Below are 10,790 nucleotides of genomic sequence, written 5' to 3'. Positions count from 1 at the left end.
GGTCAGGTCACACCTCAGTGACGCTGCTGGGGCAGCACCACTGGGTTTTTTTACTCTCTGGCATTGTACTCCTGTACTGAACAGCAGAGAAATTGCCCAGTCTTTCTGTATCTGTGCCCCAAGTGACTGTGAACTTTTGGTGTTTTGCTTTTTAATCTCCAACAACTTCCTGTCCTCCCTCTCTCTCTCTCAGCAGCTGACATGCTGGAGATCCATCCCACCAGCCACCTCTTTGTGGGAAGTGGCCAAGGGTATCATCTCTGGTGCTGTCACCTCCCCAGCTATGCTGACAGCTTCTCTCAGTGCTGAAACCTGAATACCTGCTATTGTTCCCTCTGAAATGTGGTTGCTTCTCCCTTTTCCATTCCTTGATATTTGCTCACCACAAATAGCTCTCCTTTCACACAGGCAGGAGAGCAGTGGTGCCACTGTGGTGGGACCTGCTGCATTTTCCAGAGAACCAGAAGGAAAGGAAAGTTCAAGCAAGCAAGCAAATTGCCAGTAATCACAGAGCCATGCAGGGTCACATGATCTCTTAGGATGGAGAATATCCCAGAAATATATCTGCTTGAAACAGCCTGACATGCAGTGGAAAACCTGGCAAATGTTTAGCTGCAGTACATTCTTCCTGCTGGGGCATTCCCAGAACTTGCACGGTTGTGTGTGCAGGGGAACCTGCAGTTCTAAAGCAACAACCCCACTGTTAACATCCCACATGTGGAAAGGAAAACAAAATGCCGTCCTTCCCTGTGGATCCAGGCTGGAGAGGTACAGAAGCTCAGGCCAGTCAGGAGGGACTCTGGAGTGCCCTGGGGTGTGCTGGGCCTCATGTCAGGGGTTTGGCACATGGGTCACTCCAATGCCATTCCTTAGATGCTGGAGTTACAAGAGGAAAGTCTTCTTGATGGGGTGTCCATACTGTTGGAGCCCTGTTATAAACCCAGGACAGAAACGAGACAAAGGGGTCAGGAGCTCCTTCTAGAAATGTGCATTTTGGAGAAGGGGCTTTCCTGGTATCCAACCCGGATAGATTTTTCTCCAAAGAGTTTGCACAGAGCAGGGACTGCTCAGAAGCAGCAAAGGGAGCTGAGACAAGGCCAAGGCAACCGTGTTCTGATAAGTTCAGGGGAGGTTGTTGAAGATGCAACACAGAGACATGTTAAGAGAGGCTCCAGGCTCTTAAATTTATTTTTGTAAAATGAGAAGGGAAGGGTGTTTTTTGTTAGTTTTGGTTTTTTAAGTAGTGGCCTTTTAGAGTTGCTTGGTATTTACCCTTTGTAGGGGAACCTCATCCAAAACCACTGAGACTGGCTTATCTTCAGATCAGAGGGGTGTCTGATTTCTTAGCACTGGTCTACTTTTTTTGTAAGGCAAATTGATGAAGACACAAGACGGCCTTGCAGTCTGAACTTTGGAGTTCATAAATCTCTGGCAGGTTAGATTTGAGAGCATGACAAAGCAGCCCCTTTCCCTGCCAAAAAAAAAGAAAAAGAAAAGAAAAAGAAAAGAAAAAGAAAAATTGCATCAAAATCCCAATAAAGAGAGCAAAGGAATTCAGGACTGAACACTGAATTGGAAGTAGTAATGTGTAATCTCTTGCTTATAAGGTATTTTCTCCTGTGTGAGTCAGATGTGGTACTGTGAAGCTGAAGGGTAAATTGAAATTATCATAAAGATTACATGAAGTGAGCACATGGATAAATGAGGCTGTAGGGAAGAATCAACACAGCTTTTCTACAAGAAATCCAAAGGGTTAATAAATACAAAGAGGACCTGTCAGGCTGTGGAGCTGGGGGCACCAAAAACGTTTTGAGAATGGTTTCTGTGTCTGGCATCCCAGTGTGGCTAAGATGCTTTGTCTGGAAAAGAGTTAACCATGGTGAGAGGAGACACATGTGACAAAGGTCATGTAATCGTGGATGGCTGAATGGATGAAGGGGCTGAATGTTTACCATGAATAATAGTGGGGGAAAAAAGAAGTTTGGGACATCAAGTGAAACCAGTAGGTAAGAGATCCACAGCAAATTAGAGCAGTTCTTTGTTTGCCGTTTTTTAAAGCCTTAGACCCCTGCCGTGGGGTGTTGTGGGTGCTAAATGTTCACATCATTTAAGAAGAGACTGGATGAGTTTGTGGAGGAAAAGTCTGTGCAGCTATTAAATACAACAGACAACCTCTGGCTCAGGAAATGCCTGAGGCACCAAGTCTTGGAGCCTGGCAGGCTGTGCCGGGAAAATATGCTTGCTCTGTTCTTCTGCTTCTCTAGGCGTCGGGTTTTGGCTACAGCCAGCCAGACCGTTCAGCTACATGGACCTTTTTGTCAGCAGCTGTTTTCGTGTTTCGGTATCTGTCTGAGCAGATCCTTGACACAGAACACATATTCATTTGTTGTTTGCAATGCCCTTATTTAGAGTTGCTCGAGGTTCTCCAAATCAAATATTTTTTTCACCTTTTCTGAAATCCTTGTGCTTCAGACTGGAAAACCCAATCCACTCAGGAGCTAAGATTCTCATCTATTGATTCTCATGGAAGTAGGCACTTGAAATTTTGCTGAGGGCTTGGTACTCTGCATATTTAAGCCCTTTTGCTGCAGGCTGCAATGAGAGCATGTCTGCATTTAGGAGAGAGCAGGGGAAGGAAAGCATTTTGTGCTCTTTCCACCTCCTGCAATTTGGGAAGCTGGTCACAGACACACGGATTTTCCAGGTCTCTCTCACCCCTTTCATCTACAGGGAGAATTCTGTAAATCAAGATACCTCTTGATTTCTGTAAGATTGCATCTTTATAATCAAGACCAGAATTTGCCCAGAGCCTCTGCTCAGTCAAAGAAGTTTAAGCATCTCAGCATCTCTGTGTCCCTTCATTCATTTTTAGCAAGGTCTGCCATGTGTCAGACAAAAGCAGCTGTATCAGGGCAGTTGACCACTCAGTCAGGTCAAACTGGCTGTGATGTTTGGCATCAGAATTAAGTCTCCCTTAGATGCCTAGATGGCAGGACACAACTAATGAATACACACTTGACAGAAACTGTATTGTCACCAAGTGCCAGCTCATATGTTTCACAAACTCATCTGGAGGAGGCAGAAATTATCTCCAAATCAGCAACACAGAGACCTTTCTCTGCTCCTTCAAACCCTTTGCCTACTTCTGGCCTTGGGCCCACACAAATACTCAAACACAGTGAGGAATATAAATTTGCAAGGGTCTCAGCTTTCATAATATGACTAAGTTGTTTTGATTTAAGTGTGCTCGTCTTGCCAAGATTGGAAAAAATTAGTCCGTTCTCCTCATGGCTGAATGTCAAGGTACACTCAGGTTTTCAGACAAATGCCCCAAATGCGCCCATGTAAATGCACAATTGAACCAAAACCTGAGTGTTGGAGAACTTAACTCTTTCCTTGGTAGTTTTTTTTTAGAGAAACATGGAGAAAAACAAGAAACTATGGCAGTATGAGAGGATCAAGTCCTTGCTTTGAACAAGGACTGAAGTCACCCATGGTATACCAAGAAAATGAAAAAAGTGCATACAGAATTATTGTATTGACTTTGGAGTATTGAGACACTACCTGAAACACTCCTGGGCTTCACTTAATTTTCTCCACAGAATTTCCCTACAGGGTGGCAATACTTCATGTTTTTAAGAACTTTGCTTTATTTGCCCATTTAGTGCATGAAGAAAAGTTAGAAAAAATACCAGTAATATTTAGCTATATTCTGATTCTTCTCTGGGGTCATCAATAGTTACTTCTTGTTGTGTAATCTCAGCCTGCCTTTCTTTTTTTAATAAGGAGTTCTGCCAATAACACCATTAAGATTAACGTAAATGTAGACTCATATTGGGGAAACTCATATCAGTGCGGAGCAGCTGTTTGCAGGGAGACTTGTTACTGTGAAGTAATCTATGCTTTTTTGGATCTGTGACATATTTGCAGGTTTACATTCATTCTTTATTTACATTAATGAAGGCCAGAGTTTTGGGATAAGTGTTACACCAATGGTATTGTATTTGCAGGGACCCTCGTGGCAGGGAGGAATGATGAATCTGACTCCATGTTCTCAGAAGGCTAATTTATTACTTCATAATACTATATTATGTTAAAGAATACTGTACTATACTATACTAAAGAATAGAGAAAGGATATTTACTGAATGCTAAAAAGATAATAATGAAAACTCATGAGTCTTTCCAGAGTCCCAACACAACTTGGCACTGATTGGCAAATGAGCCAAAACAACTCACACCGGAATCCAATGAAACAATCACCTGTGGGTGAACAATCTCCAAACACATTCCACATGAGCAAAACAGAGGAGAAGCAAATGAAATAAGAATTGTTCCCCTTTTCCCTGAGGCTTCTCAGCTTCCCAGGAGAAAAATCCTGGGTGAAGGGATTTTTTCAGAGAATGTGAATGCCACAGAAACGCTCAATTTAGTTAACAAAACAGCGGTGCTGGATGCCATTAGAGATGCACAAGGGTATCTGAGATATCCATGGAGGACTGGTTGGCATGACAGTCCCTGAGGAAGATTTGTGCCCATTTGCATGGGCAGAGGGAGGCCAGGCAGATGCCATCAGGCATTTCAAATGCTTTTAGTTGCCCTTCCTTGGGCAAAGATGCTTCCGAAACTTATGGGGAAAATGTTCGTGGCTAAGGCCAGACAGACTGGGCCACAAACACACAAAAAATGAACCACAAATGATTGACTATGCAAGCAAGCATAGAAATGAGTGTCATGTGAGGATGTGATCATTTTGTATTGCTGCCTGCCACAATTTTTGTGCAAATATTTATTCTTGAAGAAAAGACAGTTTGGGCTTCCTTTTCAAAACCAAAATGTCTCTGATGTTTAAAAGGAAAATTAAAAAAGAAAAAAATTGAGACATCTTAGCTCTTACTGCCTGGGCTTTGCTGAAGGTCTCTGGGATTTGAAAGGTGAAGTCACCTCAAGCCATGCCACTGGTTTCATCCCCAGCTGAAGGAGCACAGATGTAGAGTCACAGTCTAGAAATCACTGTGAACATACTAATACTAAAGTAGTTGTCAGGATATAACCCTGCTCTTCTTTTGGTTCTGCCCTTTAGCTGCTGAAGAAACAGCCCCTGGTGTGGCCTGAGGGCTGCAGGAGGCCACAGGGAACCAGCCACGCTTGGTGGTTAGAGCCGGGCTCCTCCACAGCCCAGCCCCGTGCAGGGGATGGTGGGCAGCCCAGTGTGCCTTGCCACGGGTGCTGGAAGCGATGGGTGTCAGGCAACACCTGCAGGGCTTGTCCCAGAGCCTGCTGTGGGACAGCCCAACCTCATCCCACAGCTGGAGATGTCCACATGTGAACTGCGGGAGGTCTTTGTGTCCCCTCCTTCCTCCCTTTCCTCTTCTGCACATCCCAGGTGAGTGGCAACCAGAGGGAGGGAGGGATGAAAACCCGAAGCCCAGCTGAGTTCTTGAAGCAGGGACTGCAGTGCAGGTTCCAGCAGCTGCATAACATCTGTTTGCAGCTCACTCAGACATAAACTTACCTTTAAGCAGCTGCAAGTGTTATCGTGGGTTTCTATTCCTGAGTGATGTTTTACAAGGTAATGGCAATTTACACTGCTGCCTGTTTTTCAGTACTAAAGAATTTGCTATTAAATAGTTTCTTCGTTCTGACTGTTGTTTGTTTCCTATGTATTTTTGCTTAGTTGTTTTTTTTTCCTACCTCATTTTTCCTGCTTCTGTGATGACTTTTACACCCTACCTGCTTCATTTTGATTTAAAATTTTCTCTCCACCTAGGAGATACCCTCAAGGTCTCTCAGAAATCCTTCTTTTTTTTTTTTTTTTTAAAATTTTTGACTCAAAAGGCCTAACTAGGAAGATTTTAATATAAAACATTAATTGCATATATAAAAGAGGAGCTTGCTTTCCATGATTTCAGACTATTAAATGCTGAAAGCTATCCCCCAAATGTTATCTCCCAAATGATTTTTTTTTTCTGGTAGCTAAACCAGTTGATAGACCCTTTGCAAGTAAAAGCTGGTTTGTATGGAAAAATCTGGCAGCTGATGACAGCATAAACTTAATTTAGTTTTGTGCATGAATGTTTTACTGCAGAAGAGTCATCCTGGATCACTACCCAAGTTGAACAATTCATGTGAAAATGATAAATGTTTCTGCTGACTTGCGGTGTTCAGGATACTCATTGAAGGCAGTATTAGCTCTCATTGCTAACAACACTGCCTATTAAAATAAGAGGTTAGAAATGCCTTTTCCATCGTCATACCATGCAGAAAGATTATCCTGGAGTAAGAATATGGTATTAATGAGTTTATTCTGCAGAGCAAATTTCCCATCTTTCTTTCTTCATCCTTTCCAATAAGATTAAATTATCTCAATGAACAATGTGATTAAATTTATATTTCACTTAAGTAATAGATACTACCCTAAATAAAGCCGCATATTGTCACAACAGTGTAAGGGTAAAAGCTATGGTGCATTTAAAAGTCCATTCTCATGAATCATTAGGAAAAATAATGTCAGCTATGAAAAGATTCTTTATATTTAAAATGCAGAATTATACAAATGTCAAATAGCAAATTTAATAGATATAAGAAGTGTTCTGGTTGCATGGCACATAAGTGTTCACTGCAATTTTGACAATTAGACAATTGTCAAATGACAATTTGACAATTTTGACAATTAGACTCTGCATATTTCTTTTATCTTGCAGAATTGGTCTGAGGACCTTCTGCCAGCTGTGTCTTGCTGAGAAAAGCAGCGCCTCTGAGGGCAAGGAAGACTTCTTCCAAAGACTTGCTGTCTGGAGACAGTGGTCCTTGAGCAGATCCTTGCAGTCTGAACAACTTTGCTACAGAAGGCATACAGTGGTTTGCTGGAATTCTTTGGCTTTTCAAGGAAAGGAGTACCTGGGTTTTGTCAGATTCACTCAAGACAAGGTTTGGGTGAGAATCTGAGAGGCTCAGTTCCAAATGGATGAAGTTTGTTGTTCTGTAACATAATTAAACATTTTTAAAACATCATACAAAGTTTTACAGTTGTGGGGGCTCATTGCTCACCCAGTGAGAAAGCAGTGCATTCAGTACATGCATTTAACTTCATCATGTTCTCTGAGTAGTGACATTACCTAATGTCACTGCTCTGGATTCCCCTGGAAATGCTCTTGTTTTCCCTCATAGCCTGATGAGGTTCAGAATACTGAGGACTCGCTTGTACTGAGACATGTAGTTACTTCTTGGCCTACTATTATTGATAACATCTGTCTCAGTACTATAATCTAGTTCTCTACTGCACTGGCAGCCAAAAAATGTGGTGTTTTGGGATCAAAAATATTGCTGGGTTTGTTCTTGAAAAATTTTTTTTCAGATGAAACTATTTAATTCCCTGTGAATTGTGAAATTAGATCACTGTCACAGAACCAAAATATTTTTGAAATTATTTTAAAACTTTTTTTTTTAAATGCTGAAGCTTTCATTTTGGCTTGGATAAAACCTGTATTATGTTCCCTTCCTTCCAAGTCTGACCTGTCTCCTGACCAGCCTGACCAACTTCCCTCCAAAAAATGTCTCCATTCACTCTTTGAACAAAACCACTTAAAAACAATTCAGTGAAATGATATCAGCTTCCAAATAAAACATTTGGAGTTCATCAGCATGAATCATTTTACTGGATTTAGTGTGATTCATTTGGATGTATAGCTCTACTCTGTGAGCACATTTAAAAATTGTTTTTTCCTAATTGAGGTCAAAGCAAAATTTGAAACCTGGAGTGTTTTAGGGAAAAATTCATTTGCAGATTTGTGTTGGGCTTTTCCAGGAATCATGGCTTGCTGGAATCAACCACTCAGTTTTCCTGCTTGCATGAATGGCATATACACCCCACTCCTCTCACCTGGGCAAGTACAGAGTTATCCATAAAGGAGTCTCGCAGGATGGTTAGGGGCTAATTACAGGCAACAGCAGGAAAAGGGACCAAACCACCGTCAGATTTTACAATTCCTGCAGAATGGAATTTTTTTCTGGGGAAAAAAACCCAACCAACCAACCAAAAAGCCCCAGCAAACAGAGTAACTTGACATCTTCGTTTTGATACTTCTTTTCAATTCCCCCTGTGATCCTGATCCTCTGTTAGGCTGGTACTGAGCTGCCCTCTCTACAGTGCCCCACCATCCTGGCTTCTCCTGGAACTGGCTAATAAAACCAGCTCATTTGCTGCAAATATCCCGGAGTGAACATAAAATCTCAGTCTGATAAAACCGAGAGAAGGAGCAGCTGAAACCCGCCTGTGCTGCAGCCCGGAATTCCCCGGGCTGGGGCTCAGCCCAGGAGCGGCTGCTCGCTGGGGCAAGGGCTCCATCTGCGGGAAAGGACCCGCATCCATCCCTGCCCAGGGCATCTTCCCTTCTGGAACAAAGAGGAAAGCCTCAGGGCTTCTCCTCTCCAAATGCGCTGGGAATTACTATTGGGCTAAGACGTCTTGCCTGCAAATCCCACCCAGGAAAACTAACTCTGAGTGCATGTTCCAGTAGTGAGCAGAGCAAGCCTGGCTGCAGCAGTGATGCTGGTGGGGTAAGGATTTTCTTTTCTGTGAGGTTAAGTAACTACATCTTTAGGGCTTGCCTGTAACCAGTACTTATGCAGGTTATCTGAGCATTTCATGTGTGATACTCAGATAACCGGCATAAGTATGATGCATCAGAATTATTCTGTTCTTCTTTCTTTCCAACTGCATTACCACTCTTCTATTTTTTTTTAACATTTCCTGTTGCCATATATGCAAAGCACAGGCATTTGGTGTCGTATCTGTGAGAAGGAACATGCTTTCTGTACATGACCCCTGCCATGGCTGAATCTGTTCCAACACCACTTAGCAAAGGTGGCAGCTGGCATTCCTAGATAGTTTTACAACGGGAGAGCAGCTGAATGTTGATGTTCCTGGAAATGCCTAGCAGAATGAACATTTTCTCACAATTCTTCATAACAATTCAGCAGGCAGTTCCCTGTTACTGTTTTGTTTTTTTTTTTTTTACTACCTCATGCCATTTTTCTGTGAGTTGTCATCTTCTGAGTTAACATATGGCTAAGTGCAAACCCTCTGTTCAGAAAAGGAGAAATGTAGCTCACAGGTAGCTGGGTTATCTTCTGCCATTATGAAAACAGTGTTGTTTTATTTCTGGGGACAGAGACTTCCATTCCATAGCTGTTACCTGCTATTTCTCTCATCAGCTAATGAAGATCCCATCCATTACCATTATTGTTGCGTGGTCTTACTGGGATTTATTTTTTCTGTAGAAGATCCAAGCTCAGTTCCTTATTGATAAAAGAGAGAACATTTTGTTCAAGGTCCACACACATGTCATGCATTTTGCAGTCTAGGATTTAAAGGATACCCTCTTGGCTTGTGAAAATGATTCCTTTGGGCCTTAGAGGCTATGAATCCAGTGATTCTTCGCACAGAAATCCTCCTATAGCTTGGCAAATGGTTTAGCAAGAGCCCAAGGTCCACTGACTCGTGGTGAAACATGAAACAGTCCTGTCATTTGCTCTGTCTCAGTCTGTGTAACTTTTTTGTCAGAAAAACAACAAACCTATCATGTCAGAGTCCACACAGCCACAGGCAGCAAAACCCAGAACCAGCACAATGGGTTGCTCACAGAGTGATCGGTTTTCAAACACATCCTTTCCTAGCCAGTGCTGTGCCAGCAGAGTACAGCCAGCCCTCAACACTGAGGCAGGCAGAATCCCTGCCCCTTTTCTAGGAAGCCATGCTGCTCCTCCTGCTCATCCAGTGCCTGGGACAGAGCTCCACGTGTGCATGGAGGGACCGAGGCAGGGTTTGCTCTGGGGGCTGTGTGAGGGGCTGCAGCACATCTTGAGTTTCCACCCAGATGTTCCTCACCATTTGGTGACTTACTCAAGAGATGGATGCTGAACAGAGGATTTCCAGGCCTTTGTTTCAAGAGTTTTTTTATTCCTTAAAATAGATACTGTATTTCTACCAAAAATTACAATGAAATCCTGGTAAGCAGCCTTGGTCAATGTAAAAATGTGGTAGCTTTTTACCTGAAGTATTAGCAGGAATCTCTTGCGCCTTAAGAGCAATCCTTTTTAACTCCATGGATTATTGCATCTGACCAAAAGGTGTCTCTTGATTATTAACCACATGCAATTCACTCTGACTGTAATAGGAGAAGGTCCTCCCTAGCTAGAGCAGGTCGGTTTCTGAATTGTACTGTGTATTTTCTGGTGTAAGTTTCCTTATGAGACCCATCACAGAGCAGGTAGGAAATCCTTTTGCTGTTGTCCCTCTGTGGAGATGACTGCTGGCTTCCTTTGTAAAACCTCAAGGCTATCACCATCAGCAGCGTCACTACACCATTTCCCCCTCAGCCTTACCGAGGTAAACATTTCCATAATAGGTATCCCAAAAGCTCTCTAGGGAAGAGAAGTATGTATTGTAACGTGGGAAGGTTTCCTCTGCTTGCTTTCAGCACTGTTAACGGGCATGTCCTTGCTGTGCTCTGATTAATTACCCTGCTTTTATCGTGATTAGCACATTTAGCATTAGGCTGGCCAGCTGTCAAGCTAAGCTCAGTCACAGCAGACAAGCACTCACTGCCTTTGTGATCTTTCATCTCTAACTGATCATCCCAAGAAGATACAAGACCCAAGTCTTCCAGCCTTGCTTATTCAGGGCACAAAACATCTCATCCCCGTGTGGTACTGCCTTAATTAACCTAATGTGAAGAGGGCATTGCACAACATCATAATTCAATTTTTTTTTTAAGAACAAACTGCATG

At 42.7% G+C, this 10,790-nt stretch overlaps 1 long non-coding RNA gene across 1 annotated transcript; it reads left to right on the top strand.

The window, feature by feature from the left end:
* The first annotated feature begins 406 nt into the window (after positions 1-406).
* Positions 407-7,006, top strand: LOC135305019 (uncharacterized). The gene is made up of 3 exons (XR_010366295.1): positions 407-768; positions 1,371-5,385; positions 6,704-7,006. It is a non-coding gene; the product is annotated as an uncharacterized LOC135305019 (long non-coding RNA).
* The last annotated feature ends 3,784 nt before the right edge of the window (positions 7,007-10,790 follow it).

This window comes from Passer domesticus, chromosome 1, assembly GCF_036417665.1.
Source record: "Passer domesticus isolate bPasDom1 chromosome 1, bPasDom1.hap1, whole genome shotgun sequence".
NCBI classification, from domain to species: domain Eukaryota; kingdom Metazoa; phylum Chordata; class Aves; order Passeriformes; family Passeridae; genus Passer; species Passer domesticus.
This window is presented reverse-complemented; position numbering and strand designations above follow the sequence as displayed.